The sequence below is a fragment of the Ailuropoda melanoleuca genome, chromosome 6 (genome assembly GCF_002007445.2).
Source record: "Ailuropoda melanoleuca isolate Jingjing chromosome 6, ASM200744v2, whole genome shotgun sequence".
NCBI lineage: Eukaryota > Metazoa > Chordata > Mammalia > Carnivora > Ursidae > Ailuropoda > Ailuropoda melanoleuca.
In genome coordinates this window covers 12,519,731-12,535,626 of record NC_048223.1, presented here as the reverse complement: position 1 = coordinate 12,535,626, position 15,896 = coordinate 12,519,731, and the positions used below count along the sequence as shown (strand labels likewise).

Genomic DNA, 15,896 nt, shown 5'->3' with positions numbered 1-15,896 from the left:
GTAATTAGTCTGCCTTAAGTCAGTGTCCCAACTAAATTTAACCAGGAATGGAAAGTGTATGATGCATAGAGTTGCCCCCATTGAGCCTGTAGACAAGGCAGATCTCTAAGAAATAGGGACATCTCTTGTTCAGTTATGTAAGAGAGAAGACTTGTTTACAAAGGAATTAATTGGTTCCCTGAGATCTGGGGGAAAAAAAGGGGGGGGAGCGTAAAATATCTATCCCTCCAAGAAAAGAATGGCAGCAGTGTAATACGAAAGATAGATTAGGCCACTCTACAACATGAACAACTGCCCATTCTGTAGCCCTAGGCAGCTTTGTTATGCCAGTAATCTTTGCAGATGATTCCTACCCAATAGGAATGGGAACTTTAGGAGATGAGATGCAGTAAATGACTAACTTGAGGAATATAATCAAACATTTCCGTAATACCGGTACTATAATGACTGTCAAGATATACCTTGGGCCAAAGCCCATTACCTGGCTACAGTCATGACAGAAGTCTATTTTGGCGAATGACAAACAAAACTGGGGATCCCTTTTAATTTCCATTCATATCACCTAGTTTGTTAACCACTGTAATGTCCTAGTCCCATATAGTGGGGATTGGTTTGTCTTGACCCCTTCATGCATAGCATAGGGGAGTAGTAGCAAGGGCATTCATAGGAGAAGCACCACTAGAGGTCGGTATACTGAGTGACAGTGCTACCAGCAGAAATTTGTAATGGTCTTCAGTTATCAGTATGAATGTGTAGTTTTTCCAAGGCCTGGTTGACAAAATGTTCTGAAATGCTTGGGTAAGCAAATACCTATGCAAGAATGCATTCTCCAGGGATTTGGATGTAGGTTAGCTAAGTTTGGAGATCATGGTGATCCAGGGCCCTCCTTATTGATGAGTCAAGGCCCTCCTTATTGGTGAGCTAGAGATCTATTTGATGTGTAGACTTTTTAAAAGAACTTGCCTAGCTCTAGTATGAGCATAATTGAGCCTCTCGTTGGCTGTCTTTCTGAGTGTGTATGTTGGGAGGGAGTGCTGGGTCATGCAGTTCTAGTGGACTGTCTTTTGTACGTTGCCTCTCCAGTACTAGGGCATTTGTGATGGAGGCCAGGAGTGTTCGTCCTAGGTTCAAAGTTTATGCTAAACCTTTTCATCAGGCAAAATGCAAGATTAAGCTGAGCAGTTATCAGAAATGTCCAAGAGGGCTACTTCATCCTAGATAGCATGAATTGAATCAGTCCCTCCTTAAACTGGTTATAAAAGGTGACTTTTTTCCTAGTCTAGCTCTTGGCCAAGGAAACAGAAATGGTAGCATATTAACAAATTACCTCCCCCCTTCTTTCTTGTCTTCCTCATTAAGTGCTTTCTTTATGCTGGCACTGTTATGGTGTTGAGAGACAGTGGTGAACAAGGCAACAAGGTCCTTGCTTTTGTGGAGTGTTCAGTCTGTTGCAAGGAGAATATGGTATGTGTAAACAGTAAAACGGTTTCAGGTGATGATAGGTGTTATACAGACAGTAAACTGGATAATGGAGTAGAGAGTAATGAGATGAACTTGGTCAAAGGTGAGGAACAGGCTATTGGAGGAACTGAGAAAAGGCTAGGCAGTTCAAGATGAAGTTGGGGAAATGGTAGGCAGATTCTGGAACTATAACAGGCTGTGGTGAAGGAATTTAGATTTTGTTCAAAGTGAAGCATTTTAAACAGGAGAGCAATTCACCCTGATTTTTATGACTCTTGTGCTGTTTAGAGAATGATTGGAGTCTGGAAAGGCAAGAGTGGAAGCAGAGACCAGGCGAAGGCCATCACAGTAGTGATGGTGAGAGATGATCATTTGGACCAGGTTCCAGCAGTGAGAAAGTGAAAATTGAGAGAGATTTTGGAGATTGGGTTGACAGGCCTTACTGAATGAGTTTATGTTCCAGATATGGCCTACATTTATGGCAGATAGCCGTTCCACTCTTATGGACTTCTAAACAACTACCAAGATACCTGTAAAATGCCCCAATAATGTATTTTGATTGTGTATGTACTGGGCAGTTGGGTTGTCTGTGCGATAAGTAATTAAGAGCAAACCCTTGCTTGGCCTCATCTGCAGGATACAGGGATCCCTCAGTCCTACATGCAGAATGTCAGCTGAATAAAGAACTTTGGGAATGTCTCAGGGGTCTTATCATACCCCCCAGGATACTAGAGGCCAGATGACAAGTTGATGAGGCAGGCTTGGTAGCTTTCCTCCCCCTAGACTTGGACTTGTCAGCTCAGTCTGACATACCATATGTATGACCAGCAAATAAAAAGCAAGTCATGAATAACCTCACTTGCTCTATTACAGCAGATGGCTCTCTGTTTATCTTCAACCCTCCTGCTCTCAAATTTCTGACTCTCTGTTCAACCTCCATACCTGCTTTTGGACTTTTGGTTTGGACTCCTATTATGTCTCTCTTTGGCTTCCTGCAGTTGAACCTTGCTCTCAGCTTTGCTTTACCATCTGATCTCAGTATCCTCTTTCCCAGCTCCCCCATCCCTGCCCCAACACTCCTCTCATGATACTGAATGAAAAACTTTCTGCTGAAATTATAGCCTTAGAACTCCACTAGAGATGGTGATTCAGACTTGTGCCTCAAGGGTGTTTGTTTATTTAGGTACTACTCTTGAGCCCACAGGACTATAGCTTTTTGCTTGAAACTGACTTGTAGGCAGGCAGTGCTTTTTGAGCTCTTCCAAGTGGGCAAGCTCAGAGATTCATTGGATCAGTGCAAGAATGAGTTAATGATTTTATTTGTGATAAGACGTATCACTAAGATACGTCAAGGTTGATTATTTAGACGGTATCATTGGAGCCAAGAAATAAGTTCCCAAAGTGTATCCAGGACAAAAACTAAGAAATGGGGGAGCAGTGGGTTTTCTTGAGGGACACTTATGCGACCTGAAGGAATATATGTAAAAACTGAAAGTTGTCAGCTCAAAAGAATCTGTGTATCCTTTTTACCTGGAGAATTTCCATTGGGGTTTTTCCCTGTTCCCCTGCCTCAGTTGAATTTTGGGGCACTCCACAGCATCTGACAGTTCATACGTTAAGAAAATATTGTTGCATCCTCTTTTTATGCTGTGCACTGACTACATGTGGCGGAGATGAGGATGAGTAAATTGCAGTGGCTTTCTGACTCATCTCTGCTTCATTCCTGATTTATCACACTGCCACCCAAATCCTATCATCTCTTTCCTGAGAAACTATAGCAGTGCTATAAATGCCTAATAAATACTTTGTGAATAAATGGAAATTATTTCCACAATTCTTCTGTTCAGAGAATCTGTGCACTGTGTCTTTGTTTTTTCCAAATCAAATCTATTTTATTCTTCTGTTAAGTTAAATTTTTTTTCTTGCCCTGGTATTTGCAGCTCTTCCACATTTAGAATCTTCTGCATTTTCTGTTACCCTCCTGTTGATTTAATCTCACAGGTCACTTGTTCTGAAAAAAAAAATGCTTTATTTGTGGCATTATGGCATGTCTTGTATATAATTCTGTTTCTGGATATGATGCTTTCTGTGAATATGCTTTTAATTATGTCTTAGTTTTATTGTTGAACAAGCTCGTTGTCTTAATTATGCTTATAAAGTTTGGTAGTATACTTATAGTAATATACTTATAGTCTGGTAATATACTTATAGTCTGAAGTTCAGATAGATAGCATTAATGTTATTCATTGGTTTTATGAGTCTTACTCTAAATTTTACTCCATTAACTGTCTGTTATGATTTTCCTTTATATGCCTGTTTTATGTGTCACAATTTCATCACTCGCTAATAAATTTATTTGGTTTTCAAGCTTTCTAAAAAACAAAATTAGGGGGGCGCCTGGGTGGCACAGCGGTTAAGCGTCTGCCTTCGGCTCAGGGCGTGATCCTGGCGTTGTGGGATCGAGCCACATCAGGCTCTTCCACTATGAGCCTGCTTCTTCCTCTCCCACTCCCCCTGCTTGTGTTCCCTCTCTCGCTGGCTGTCTCTATCTCTGTCAAATAAATAAATAAAATCTTTAAAAAAAAAAAACAAAAACAAAAAAACAAAAACAAAATTAGGGCTAAAAAAACCCTTGTTTTTTCTATTCAGGTTACCACAGTAACTTCAGTATTCTGTATGTTTTTTCCTTCCTTCCCTTCCTTCCCTCCCTTCTTTTCCTTCCTTTATTCTTCTTAATGCCTACTAAGATTTCGAGATAATACTTTTCCTAGAAACTGGAAAATCTGGGATTATGGCAGGGACTCAGGTATTGACCAGCCCAGCTCCTTTAGTCTTGATATAGACGTGGTATAGGACAGAGGGGCTTTAGTGTTTAAGAAACCTGGGCCTAGATCAGTTTTTCCATTTTAACTTCTCTTAGCCCTGGTTTCTTCATCTGTGGAATGGAGATGACATTAACGTCAATGTTGGCATAAGAAATAATGCCTGGTGTAGAAANAGAAATAATGCCTGGCGTAGAAGGTACTTTTAAAAATGGTAATGTAATAATATTAATCTTCCCTTTGAGAACCCAGTATAAGAAGGGTCAATCAGCATAGCAGCATGCATCTGCCTCTACCCCAACCCTTCACACATCCCTCTCTCTCTCATCTAAGGAATACAAACCCAAGATAAGAGGCCAAAAAGAGGGCGCATACCTAGTTCTTCCTTTCTTGCACTCCTCGTTACGTGTTGTTAATGGTAGCATGAATTGCTGCAGAGGTGGTCTTGTGCCTGATGTATGACCATGCCCTCAACTCTGTCAGTGGGGGCCTGCAGAGTGGTGGTCTTACCCTGAACTCAGAGTAGATTTTTGGTAAAAGATACTCCTTCAGGTGTATGGTTATTAAAATAATACTTTTAGATGTTCTAAAGGCTTAAGTTATGACCATGGGAAAAAGTGGCTGAAACAGGGTAGAAAACAGTATCAACAAAATTATAATTGTGGAGGAAAGGTCAAGAAACTAAGAGGCCAGGATATCAGATGGATTATCTATTTGATGTAGAAATCAATTAGAATATAACAGAAATAGTATTGGAGTGACAGGGAGCCAAAAGCTAAACTCATCAAGGAATGAAAGGGAGACTTAAATGCCACAATAAGGAAGGACAGTGGGTGGTAGAGCCTAATGATACATGACTCAAAGCAGGAGATTTGGGGAGAGGGTGGAGGGAGAATGCGTTGGAAGTTGCAATGAGGAAGCAGAAGAGCACTTAGCAGGCCCCATGTTTGAAGGGCATGGAAGAAAAAAGAGTCCTCATCTGAGAGGGCTACAGGGAAAGCAGTATCCTCAGGGGAAAGCCCAGAGTCCAGTTTCAGTTTAAATAAGAAGGAAAAAGGAAGCCTTTCAAGAAGAGGTCTAGGATAGGAGGTTTTTGTTGCTATCTACCCACGAGTCCCACAGGACTCAGTGGAAGGGTTAAGATTCCAGGAGATAGGGTAGAGGCTTAGAGTCCATCATCAGTTATTATCATCTGTCCCTTGCATACATCCTTAATTCCTTTGCCTTTCTCTCACTTCAGCAAGCTTGCCTGGCTAAACTACAGCGCTGATTAAATCCAATTCTTTGCCTAGTCCATGCCTGTAAAATCGTGCTGCTGAGCTTGCATTCTATTAATGATCATAGCTTCAAGTGGACCCATAATGTTGCCTGGCAATCATACTGGATTTCCAGTCTTTTTCTGTTTCATCTCCTCCTAAATGACTGTTGCATGTCTTCAGTCTCTTCATGTCTTCACCATCTCCTCCCCATTCGTCACTTTCAACTGATGACCTTGCTTCCTGTTTCAGAAAAGAAACAGGAAAAAAAAAAAAAGCTTTTCATAGTCTTTTAGCACTCCAGCAGCCTACTACCTGCAGTGGTATTCATCTTCTCTTTCTCTCCCATTGCTGTGAAAGAATCCGCCTTTCTAAGTGCCTCATAATTCTTTCTCTCATGTCAGTTTTCCCCTCTTCTTAATCACTGTCTTATACATGAGAAAATATGCTTTTATTTCTCTCCTCTTCAAAATAATCCTTGTCGGACACCTGGGTGGCTCAATTGGTTAAGCATCTGCCTTCGGCTCAGGTCATGACCCACGGTCCTGGGATCAAGCCCTACATCTGGCTCCATGCTCAGTGGGGAGTCTGCTTCTCCCTCTGCCCCTCACCCCGCTTGTACTCTCTCTCTCGCTCTCTCTCTCAAATAAATGAATCTTTAAAAAAACACACAAAATAATCTTCGTGGACACCACTTTCTCCTATGTCTTATTTCATTTAAACTTCACAGCAAAACTTGAAAGAATTGTCTATACTTTGTTGCTAGTTTTTCTCTTTTCATTTCTTCTTTTTACCCAAGCCAGGTAGATTTCTGCCCCCACAGTTCCATTAAAACTGCTCTTACCAGTTACTTATGATGTCCACATCTGTCGTTTCTCAATTGTCTGACTTAACATTCAGGAGCAGAATTGATCACTCTCTCCTCCTTGAAAATCCGTCTTCACTTGGCTTCTAATATCATATCAATGACTGTCAAGATAGTCAGTGCCTCACTTATAACATATGCAAAAACATGAGAGACCCATGAACCCTCCCTCTCTGGCCACTTCTTTTTAGTCTTCTCTGCTGATTCCTCATCACTTCCCTAAACTCTAGGTCTGCACTACCCAGTACTGTAGCCACTAGCTACATGTAGCTATTTAAATTAAATTTTCAATTATTCGGTTGCATTAGACATATTTCAAGTGCTCAGTAGCCACATGTGGATAGTGACTACCTATTGAATGGCACAGATATATAAATATTTCATCATCACAGAAAGTTCCATTGTATAGTACTGCTCTGCATGTTTGAGTACCCTAGGGCTCAGCCTTTGGATGTTTCTTTCTATATTTCTATATAAAATACAGAATTCTATAGAATCTTACAGAATATGATTTATTATAAAATAAATATTTGTGTATATTTTTTCTCTTTTCTTTCTGTATACCGTCCCTTAATCATCTCCTCTAGTCTCAAGGCTTTAAATGTGACTCAAATTTGCATCAGCCCAAATCACTTCCCTAAAGTCTACACTTGATTCCCCAACAGCATTCTGCATATCTTTACCTGAGTGTCTAACAGGCATGTCAAAAGTAATATCCCAAACTGAACTACTAACCTTGCCACCACCACTCCCTCTCCTACCAACAAATCTGTTCTTTCTGTAGTCTTCGCCATCTCGATTAATGTCATTCCTCTTCTAGTTGTTCAAGCAAAAACGAAGCAACAGTTTTTAAAATCAACTTATAAACTCATCTTGTCCTCTCTCTTTTCCACAAAGCCCACACATCTGTTCCATTGACTCTTGTTTCATATTATATCCAGAATCTGTTTCTCACTCTTCCCCTGCTACCACCCGGTCCAAACGAGCACATACTCTTTGTCCCACAGTTAGTGATGCTATGTTAACTAGGGTGTTAAGGTGATAACTTTCACATCCCCCCATTATCAATTTACATTTTTGCATTTGTGATTAATACATAATCTGAAGGGTGAATGTTATGTTTCTTTTTTTTTAATGATACGATATGAGAAATCATTATGATTCAATCGACAAGGGAAGTCAGTTATTTCTGTGACACATAACACTTGAATAGCCAGAATATCGACTGTTTATGACCTCATGCAAGAACGTAACATACCAAACAAACAAGTCTAATTTGTCAACAAGACTTTGTTCATGATTTAAATCTTGGGGAAGTTTGTTAAAAGCTTCGAAAGTTTTTTTTTTTTTAAGATTTATTTATTTTAGAGAGAGAGAGCGAGCAAGGGGGAGGGAGAAGGAGAGAGAAACCCAAGCAGACTCCACACTGAGCGGGGAGCCCAACACAGAGCTCCATCTCATGACCTGAGCTGAGACCAAGAGTTGGACACCTAACCGACTGTGCCAACCAGGTGCCCTGAATGTTATGTTTCTTTAATCCTGTGATTCTAAGTGTATTTTTTAGCTGTGGAATTCCTTTTTTTTTTCTTTCAAATAAAATATCTTTTGGAGATCCAATATATAAAACAGATGAAAGCAGAGCTATTCTGGTTGCAGTGGGAAATGCTGAATATTGGCAGCTTCCGAGGGAATTCTGACAGGCATAGTTTGCAACTTACAGAGCCTGCCTGAACACAAGGAAATGGAGGCCCAGAGAGAATACATGACATCTTAAGGCCCCTAGCATCTCACAAGAAAGGCTCAGTGCACCCTACATTAGAGTATAATATGGAGGGCTCTGTCACCTCCTTGGAAAGCTGTGGTTGTGGATGACCACTAGAATGGCAATCGGTTTTTCCCTGGCAGTCCACCCGCTGTTTTAAGTTGTCTGAGTGCTTTCTTTGACATTCTATCTGTTCTGCAGATGTGAAGATTTGAAATTACTTCATTTTTAGTGTGTGTTGGGTTTCAGTCTCTTTTTTTTTGTTGTTGTTCCCCTTTTGGAAATTTTTCATCCACAAAGAATTCCAGATTCAGACATTATTCATCTTATGTCTGGAACACTAAAATCTTATGAGCTCCCATATGTCTTATCTCTTTCCACCTTTGGAATATTCAAAATGCTGCTACAGCTAAAGTCCATTTTATCATTTGCTCGCTTCCTTTCTGTACTTTACTTATCATACAGCCTAATGTGCCTTAATAGAAAATTGAATAAGTAAATTTGATCTATCCACACAATGTAAAAAAGATGTATGATGTAGCTTTTTGTTTTTATAGAAAGATGTTTCTGTATATTAAGTGGAAAAAACAGGTAATAGACTATAAGTCTCACTTTCATTTCTAAAAAACAAAAAAATTCACAAAAATCCTCATGTCTGTCTAAAGCCAAAAAAGGACATTTACAAAAATGTTCACATTGATACTCCCTTTGGGTGTGTCCTTTTTTCCCCCTCTTTGTGTTAATCGTGTGCACCCTCTCTCTTTTTTTGCAGCAGGTATGTTTTATTTTTATAGTCATTACTTTTATTAAGATTAGAACTGTTGCTAAAAAAGTAAGCAACAACTTTGATCTGTCAAATCCAAATTGCAGTGAAGGCAATTACAGGCCCCTCCCCAGCTTTTNATAGCAGAGGAGCCTGATGTGGGGCTCGATCCCGTAACGCCGGGATCACGCCCTGAGCCGAAGGCAGACGCCCAACCGCTGTGCCACCCAGGCGCCCCTTCCTGTTCTCTTATCACACCATTTAAGCAAAGTTGCCCCCAACCCTTGCTTCTATTTATTTTACTCCATATTCCTGGTCATCTTCTAGAATTGCTCACTTGTCTCCAAAGAGCCTCTCTGCTCACTTATACCAGAAGTAACTTGTCAGGGAAGGAAAGGGAGATGTAAAAACTATGTTCTAAAAGGAACTGTCACTAGAATGTGATCTTCATCCGGGCCCAGGAGTGCCTTAATAAATACCCACTAAATAAATCGATGTATTCTTTTTGTCTCATTTCTTTTATCCTGTAAGTTCCTACAAGACAAGAGCTTTGTTTTCTGTAATGCACTGAGCATGGGGTATTTAATATGCATTGATGATTAAAGTCTCTTAAGATCCATAATTTACTTAATAAAAATGAATCTAAGATCTGTTGTCAACTTTGACTAGAATTTGTACGTGGACAGGGATGTAGAAAAGCATGGGATTTAAAGATAAAAAACTTATTTTCAGATCCTGCTTAGAGATTTGTGATCATGGGTTAGTCATTTAAGCTTCTGAGCTGCCTCCCATTTATAGCCTCACTGATTTCTCTTTAGGACTCTGCAGAGGTCTTCTTCCTGATCTACCTAGCTTTGGTCTTGCTTCTCCAAGTCTGTCCTCCCCAGTGCTTCACCAACTGATAGGCCTAGAGTGTAAATTTGACCTTGTCCCTTCATTCCCTCAACCTCTCAAGGGCTCTCTGTTGCCTTTACCCCACCCCTTCAGCTTCACCCTTGAAGCTTGTCTTCAAACTTGACCCTGAAATAATACCCAACTCCTGGTAGCTCCTCAGACATGTCATGCCACTTCCCGCCTTGCTCCCTTCGTCCACAAGGCATTTTCCCTTTCTTCCCGTAGCCAACTACTTCTGCTCTGCTCTAGGACTGTGCTTGGCAGTTGTCTTCTCTGAAATGCCTTTCTTGATATAAAGGTTAGGTATCTTCTTTCTCTGCCTACTAATGTTATAAGCTGTTTGAGGCAAAATCACTGAATTCTTAGTTCCCTCATTTTGAAGAATACCTGGCTCTCAAATTGTACTGAATTTATGTTCTTCTAAAATGTCAAATGATCTTTATCTGTAGGATGTGATATGATTTTTATATGATCTCCTCCAAAATGAGAAAAAGCCTTAGAAAAGGAAAATATTTGAATTAAAGGAACTTAAAATACTACCAACAGACAGAACTATTGTTGCCAACAGACAGAACTATTGTTGATGTTTTAGAATATATAACAGAATTTCAAAAATTATAAAGAGGTATAACTTTAGCCTGTAAGTTTTCCTTTCAGAGCCACTACTCAGAGAAATCAGTAGCTTTGCAAATTACCTGCATTAAAAATTAGTAGCCAGGGGGTGCCTGGGTGGCTCAGTTGTTAAGCGTCTGCCTTCGGCTCAGGGTGTGATCCCAGGGTTCTGGGATTGAGCCCCACGTCAGGCTCTTCCACTGGGAGCCTGCTTCTTCCTCTCCCACTCACCCTGGTTGTGTTCCCTGTCTTGCTGGCTGTCTCTCTCTCTGTCAAATAAATAAATAAAATCTTAAAAAAAAAATTAGTAGCCAGTTCTTCTTCCTACATCAAATAATACAAAATAGCTTTTTAGTAAAATATAGCTATTTCCTAATTCAAAACAGGAAAAAAACATGTTTTTCCTCATATTTCCTAGATCCCAGAGCCAGCTTTTGTCCTTTTTTTCTAGAAGAGAAGGTCAAATCCCAGTGAAGGAAGCAACTTGACCAACTTACTGAGCTGGTCAGTACAAAGCAAAGCTGGGACCAGGAGCTCCTGACCGCCCACCTGGTGCTTTTCCCCTCAGCCACGTTTCCTTTCCTCCACTGGAGTAAAAATAAAGGTAAAATTTTAAGCACTTTCTAATTCCCATATGCTCAAATTAAGCCTGCTGCTGAGATGTTCTTATCTTACTTTTAGTCTAATTATTAAGACATTAGCCCTAAACCTAAAACTTTAATTTGTTCTTTCATATTCATGCATACAATTTCTTTGAGCATCAGAAATATCTTCCCTTCTAAGAAATTTCTTAATTTATATTTCTCACCTGTTTTTGAAGTGAACACAACAAGTAAAATATTCCAGGTCTCCTTTTTTATCCTACAAGTAAAATAGTTCAATGGTATATGTTTTTGTATGCCTCTAAATTGTTCTCTTGGGATCAGTTTCCATACTGAGTCATCCACCAAAGAGTGCCTGTGTTTTCCAGGCAAACTGATAGTTTTATTATTTCTAAATGACTCATTACTTCTGAATCATCACACCTTGTGTACTCTGTTAAATAAGTTTTTAGGCATTTTTCTATCATTTTTCGTCTCCTAAGTCTTCACGTGTCCCATCTAAGTGACATGGGTATTTAGCCAATTTTCTTTTGTGTTTGTGATTTCTGTTGATCATTTTCTTCTTGAACCCTTTCAGCAGTTGAGATAAGCAGTGGAAGTTCTGTACTTCATTCTGCTGCAGATGTTTCCTGAAATAGAACACATAAATAGCAACATAAAAAATATGTGTAACACCATTCTCTGTTTTCCATCGTTTCATGTATGTTGTTTAAGGTTTTAACTTGCCAAATTTCTCCATGAAATGAGGGAGAAACATCTATAAAAGAAAAGTGTAGCTCTGTTTGTTGGTACACAAAGTCTTTGGAATTCAGCCTGTTGAAAGAATGAAACACTTTTCTCCCTTGACTTCTGTGTTTTCTGGGCTGGTCTTCTTCCTGCCCTTTGAAAATTCATTCTCTGTCTCCTTTCTTGCATCCTTCTCCTCCCTACCCCATTCATGACAGCCTTCCTCAGAGTTTTGACCCTTTTCTTTACCCTGTGCATGATCAGTCTTGAGCACTCCTGTGGCTTTAAAGCCACAAAATCTGGTGCTTATTCCCAAATCTTTATTTCAACTCCTATCTCTCCCCTGCCAAGTATATCCATCTGCATGGGAAGTACCTTCTGGATACCCCACCAAAACAACCCATGCCTGAAGCTGCATTTATCTACCCTCACTCCCCAGCCTTAGCACACAGGAATCACCCTAGCCTCATCTTTACATCTCTCTAGAACCTGTTTTTAATTTTAAAAATTTGTTATCAAATATTACCTATTCTCATATTTAAGTGTCAGTGCTTGAGACTTCTAAAAAATATCAGTTTCCACTCCCAAGTTGACCTGCTTCTCAGAGATGTGAATTTTTTCACTATTTCTTTCATTATTTGCCTCAATATTTATAAATGCATATATTGCAATTTCATCATTCATTCATTTATTCTAACCATTATGTCTTGCCTTCCTAATACAGATTTCAGTTCTCTCACCCCCTTTCCACCACGTTAACAAAAGGGAAAAAATTATGTGATCATCTTGATAAATGCCGAATAAGTATGTGACCAAATTAAACAACCATGTGAGATTTTTTAAAACTCTCAACAAACTAATAATGGAAGAGAACTTTCCAATCTGGTAGAGTATCAAAAAACCTGAAGCTTAATCATACTTAATGGTGAAAGATAGAATACTTTTCCCTAAGATGGGGTATAAGGCAAGGATTTCTGAACCAACCACTTCTATTCAATATTGTTCTGGAGATCCTAGCTAGTGTAGTGGGCAGTAAGGCAGTAAATATTGGAAAGGAAAAAATAAAACAATCTCTATTCTCAGCATGATTGTTTATGTAGAAAATCCCAAGGAATTTACCCAATAAATACTATAATTGGGTTTAATGAAGTGGCAAATGATAAGATCAATATACATAAGTCAACTATGTTTCTACCTACCAGCAACAAATAAATGGAAAATAAAATTAAAACAATAGTATCATTTGCATTAGCATCAAAAAACATGAATTGCTTGAGAATAAATTTAATGAAAGGCCCATAAACATCGCTGAAGGAAAGTGAAGAGCATCTGAATAAATGGAGAGCTGTGTTATGTTCATGGGTTACGTGGATTAGAGACTTGATATTGTTGTCAACAAATGGAGATTTATTTATTTTTTAAATTTTTTATTTAAATTCAATTAATATATAAGTATTATTAGTTTCAGAGGTAGAGGTCAGTGATTCATCAGTCTTATATAATACCCAGTGCTCATTACATCACATGTCCTCCTTAATGTCCATCACCCAGTTACTCCGTACCTCCCCCCCTCCCCTCCAGCAACCCTCAGTTTGTTTCCTATGCTTAAGAAAGTAATTTAAAGTAATTTAAAGTAATTTAAGAGTCCGGACTCTTTTTTGGCTGTTGTGGGCATAACTGTTAGAAGCATTGGGGGGTAGGTGCCCCTCAGATCACTATATTTGTATCTTTGGGGTAAATCCCTAGTAATGCAGTTGCTGGGTCATAGGGTAGCTCTGTTTTCAACTTTTTGAGGAACCTCCATACTGTTTTCCAGAGTGGCTACACCAGCTTGCATTCCCACTAGCAGTGTAAAAGGGGTTCCCTATCTCCATATCCTCACCAACATCTGTCATTTCCTGACTTGTTAATTTTAGCCATTCTGACCAGTGTGAGGTGATATCTCCTTGTCGTTTTGATTTGTATTTCCCTGATGCTGAGTGATGTTGAGCATCTTTTTCATGTGTCTGTTGGCCATTTGGATGTCTTCTTTGGAGAAATGTCTGTTCATATCTTCTGCCCATTTCTTGATTGAGTTATTTGTTCTTTGGGTGTTGAATTAACAAATGGAGATTTAGATTCAATGAAATTTTAGTCAGAATCCCAGTAGGTTTTCTTTGTGAAGATTGGTTAGTTGATTCCAAATTGACATGGAGGTGCAAAGGACTTAGACTAGCCAAAACAATTCTGAAAAAGAAAAAAAAAAATGGAGGATTTACATTACTACAGTTGGCCCTAGAACAACATGGGGGTTAGGGGCATCAACCCCCCCATGCACCTGAAAATCTGAGTATAACTTTCGATTCTCCAAAAACTTTACTAATAGCAAGAGCTAATAGAGATCACTTTTTACTGCAGTATGCAATTTAATGGAGAGAGGAACTACTCCCATGGAGATTATTAGTGTCACATGGCGTTTCAAGTGGATGCTTGTAACACTTGCGCTCACTGCAATAGCAACAGGAGGTGACTACAAAATTATTACAGTAGTACAGTATGTATTATAGTTAATTTTATGCAGTTATGATTTAATACTGCATATTTATGTTTGTTTATATTTCTCTTGACTGGGAATAGCTCCATGTATGGTTTGTGTTTGTATATGTAAGTTCTGATAAATTTTAATGTTTTATAATTGATTTGTGTATGTTTCATGATAGTAAATGACAAAGTAGACTGGTACCTACATATTATTTTATGCATTCATGACGAAACTAATTTTTCTTAGTTTTTTCAATATTTCTAGGCTGTGTGGTTCATCGGTGAGGGTTTTCAAACTGTTACAAATCACCAACATTTTTTCCATTATATTTTTGAAAAATATCTGCAGGGGCACCTGGGTGGCTCAGTCGGTTAAGCATCCAACTCTTAATTTTGGCTCAGGTCAGGCTCTCAGGGTTGTGGCATTGAGCCCTGTGTTAGGCTCTGTGCTCAGTGGGGAGTGTGCTAGAGATTCTCTCTCCCTGCCCCCCTCACATGTTCTCTCTTTCTGTCTCTGAATAAATAACAATAAAATCTCTAAAGAAAAAATATCTGCATAGTAAGTGGACCCACATAGATCAAACCCATGTTGTTCAAGGGTCAAAGGTATTTTAAGACTTACTGTAAAATATAGTAATTAAGACAGAATGGTATTGGTATATATAAAGATAAAAGAGTAGGGAATCCAGAAATAAACCTCTGCGTATGGTTATTTTTCAACAAAGACTCCAGCATGGGGACAGGATAATCTTTTGAACAAATGGTGCTGGGTGATCTTCAAATTCAGCGTATTAACTACAGAAAAAAATTGATACATTGGATGATTAAAATTTAGGATTGTTAAATTTAAAAATATGATTAAGACCTCCTACTTTTCAAAAGCTACTGCCAGGAAAATGAAAGCCAAAGACCAGGAGATAATATTTATAGCTAAAATACACAAATGAACTTTTAGAATTCAATAATCAAAGACAACCTAAAAGAGTTGAATAAATACTTCACAAAAAAGATATGTATCAATTGTTAAAAAGCGTAAGAAAAAATTCTCAATATCATTAGTCATCAGGGAAATGCAAATTAAATTCACAGTGAGATACCACTTCATACCCACTAAAATGGGTAAAAGTAAAGTAACTGACAAGTATCCCAAAGGATATAGAGCCACTGCAGCTCTCAGGTGTTGTTGATGAGAATGTGAAATGATAGAACCACTTTGGGAAACAGTTCTACATGTTTTTTATAAAATTAAACATACACTTGCCACGACTCAGCAATTCCACTGTTAATTACCCAGAAAAAATTAATATATACGCACAAAGACTTTTACTTGAATGTTCATAGCAGCTTAAATTCATGATAACCCAAACCGGAAATGACTCAAATTTCATCAAGTGGTGAACAGAGAAGATAAATTTTGATACATTCATATAGTAAAATACCTACTAAGCAGTAAAAAGGAATATACAACTAATCCATGCAGTAACATAGATGAATCTCAAAACCATTGTGCTGAGAGAAACCAAACTCAAAAGTATGTATGTTCTATGATTACATTCATATGAAGATCTAGAACTGGCAAAACTAATCTGTAGTGATAATCAGATCAGTGGTTG

General features: G+C 38.7%; 1 protein-coding gene across 4 annotated transcripts in view; it reads left to right on the top strand.

The window, feature by feature from the left end:
* PPP2R3A (protein phosphatase 2 regulatory subunit B''alpha) overlaps positions 1–15,896 on the top strand; it is a 227,112-nt gene that overhangs the window by 20,616 nt on the left and 190,600 nt on the right. For 3 of the 4 annotated variants that reach the window (XM_034661961.1, XM_034661963.1, XM_019808837.2), the window contains exon 2: positions 10,887–11,039. The exons of the other annotated variant lie outside the window; for it this stretch is intronic. The gene's annotated coding sequence lies outside the window, so the exon portion shown is untranslated. The remainder of the gene's footprint in view (positions 1–10,886; positions 11,040–15,896) is intronic. 4 annotated transcript variants of the gene reach the window in all.